Raw genomic sequence first — 2,638 nt, 5'->3', positions numbered from 1 at the left:
GGGGGGGGGGAACCTCTAGTATGGAAAGAATGGGGAATGATTGTTAAAAAGCATAGTAGAATAGATTTCCTGTGTGAGTGGAACACTGCCCACTGCTCAGTTTTTTGGACAGTTGATTTAAAAGGATCTTGAACTGTTCATGTACTAAAATATCCATAAATCTTAGTTCTAGGTCTCGGTCTAGGACATATTCACGATCTCGCAGTAGAGATCGTGTTTATAATAGAGATTATCGCAGAGATTACAGAAATAATAGAGGAATGAGACGCCCCTATGGTTACAGAGGAAGAGGTAGAGGATATTATCCAGGAGGTGGAGGTAGATATCATCGTGGAGGTTACAGACCTGTCTGGAATAGAAGGCATTCCCGAAGTCCTAGACGGGGCCGTTCACGTTCTAGAAGTCCAAAGCGAAGATCAGTCTCTTCCCAGAGGTCTCGCAGCAGATCTCGCCGATCATATAGATCTTCCAGATCTCCAAGATCCTCTTCGTCTCGGTCATCATCTCCATACAGCAAATCACCCGTCTCTTCCAAAAGACGTGGATCATCAGAAAAGCAAGCAAAGAAAACTGAGGGAGCTGCTTTGCAAGACAGCCCATTAAAAAATAAATCACAAGAGGAAGATAAAGGTGCATTTGAACATGACCCATCTGAGCCTTTAGATGACTTCAGTAAATCAGCAGCTTCAGGTGATATTTGGCCTGGACTTTCAGCATATGATAACAGTCCACGGTCTCTCCATAGTCATTCTGTTGCTTCCCCACCAAGTCAGAGTTCTTCATGCTCTGATGCTCAGTTACTTAGCACTGCTCACTCGGGAAAAGACACACCTCAACACTCACATTCCATTCAGCATAGCCCTGAGAGGTCTGGGTCTGGTTCCCTGGGAAATGGTTCTAGTCGCTACAGCCCTTCCCAGAACAGCCCACTACATCACATTCCTGCAAGAAGAAGTCCTGCAAAAGCAGTCGCATCACAGAATGCCCCACGTGAGGAGACTCGCATGCGCTCTTTTTATCCAGAGGCTGGGGAACAGGAAAGTGCAAAGGGTGGAAAATTCATGAAAAGGTAAGAACCCATAACTACAAAAATAAAGTTGCTTATTTAGTTAATTTGAGCTGAATAATTACATTATGTTGGACTGTGTACTGTACAGTGAAAAGTACTGACATTTCCACCAACTTTATTTTGCTTATATTTAGACACTGGTTTAGTAACAAATGCAAGACCACTTTTCAAGCAACAGCATTTAGGGTCATGGGGCTTGCTGCGTCAGGGTCATGGCCATAATTAGATTTCCTGTTCTTGAGTTGAGTGGGTTGGCCTTTGTGCTTGTAGTGAGAAGCTAAAGGAAAGAAACATATTATTGCAGGCTTTGTGGGAAACCACTGAAGAATAAAAACATACCATATTAATTTTTGTTTATTGAAAAGCCTGTTCACAGAGTGTTGACCTGATCGTTTTTGGCATTGTAGGAAAACTCGCTGTTTCAGATGCATAAAAATTCATGCAGCAGAAAACATACTTGTCGTAGTAAAGGAAATAATATTATGAAACACAAACGTTGAACCTTTAAGTTTTGAAACTTTGAAATTTAAGGAATCATTTTGGTTTTTCAGATTTAACTTAATCGGGTTATTTATTTTCTTGAAGATTATTTATACCTTCTGATAAATGCTTGAGCTTATACTTGCATTATTACTGGTGGCTTTCTTAAAATGCTTTGCAAAAGAGGGTCAGTCGAGAACTGATGACTTGCAAAACTCCAGAGCTCTATTCATTTTTTCTCTGAAGTATTTTAAATTTTTTGTATTGAGTGTCATAAACCATCATATATAGGAATAAAAAGTGTGCAGTTCTTTAATGTGTAATAAAATGATAGCAAGTACGTTGGTATTTTGCTTCTGGTATCTATAAGGGTAGATGTTCAAAATTACATTCTGTTGTTCCTGTGGCAACTTTGGTCAGTGGTTTATAATATAGCATATGCAGGTTTTGGTTACATTATGGATGGTAAGTCATTTACTTTATAACTTTATGAATACTGGTTATCCCAATGTAATTTAAACATGCAAACCATCTTGCATGAAAGGGATAAAAACACACTTTTAAAAGGATAGGGTTAAAAGATATTTCCATGGTACTAGAGTGTTTGACTTGTATTCCTACTTTAGTTACCCTCCCCCCTTTCAATTTGTGTATGTGGTCTGAAGATAATAATTTATGAGGTTGCTATAGGAAATAATCCCTTCTGTATGCAATAAGCATGAATGTCCAACAAGTAGAATATAGATTCTGGCACAATCCGATTACTTCTTGTGGGATCTATTTTCTCATTGATAAGGATCAGCAACCCAGAGAGGAACCCGTCTATGGGATAAGTATAAAAGGACAATAATGGTCAGTATTCTCAACCACATTCAAGGGAAGACACCACAGCAGTGACAGAATGTTGTCATTTGGAATCTGAAGCTAGAGAATGCTTTTCAGAAGGAAAGGTTAGGGCTGGCAGCAGTGGTCAGATGTATCACTGGGTGCATCTCATACTGGCTAAATCATTAAGAGCATTTTAAATCTCAAAAAACATTTTTAGTTAAGACTGAATTAAAGGTATCTTCAACTAATCCATCTTTATTA

General features: G+C 38.9%; 1 pseudogene; it reads left to right on the top strand.

The window, feature by feature from the left end:
* The first annotated feature begins 166 nt into the window (after positions 1 to 166).
* Positions 167 to 1,069, top strand: LOC107125144 (annotated as a pseudogene).
* The last annotated feature ends 1,569 nt before the right edge of the window (positions 1,070 to 2,638 follow it).

The sequence above is a fragment of the Gekko japonicus genome, unplaced genomic scaffold (assembly GCF_001447785.1).
Source record: "Gekko japonicus isolate JY-2015 unplaced genomic scaffold, Gekko_japonicus_V1.1 scaffold13853, whole genome shotgun sequence".
Classification (NCBI taxonomy): Eukaryota; Metazoa; Chordata; class Lepidosauria; order Squamata; family Gekkonidae; genus Gekko; species Gekko japonicus.
This window is presented reverse-complemented; position numbering and strand designations above follow the sequence as displayed.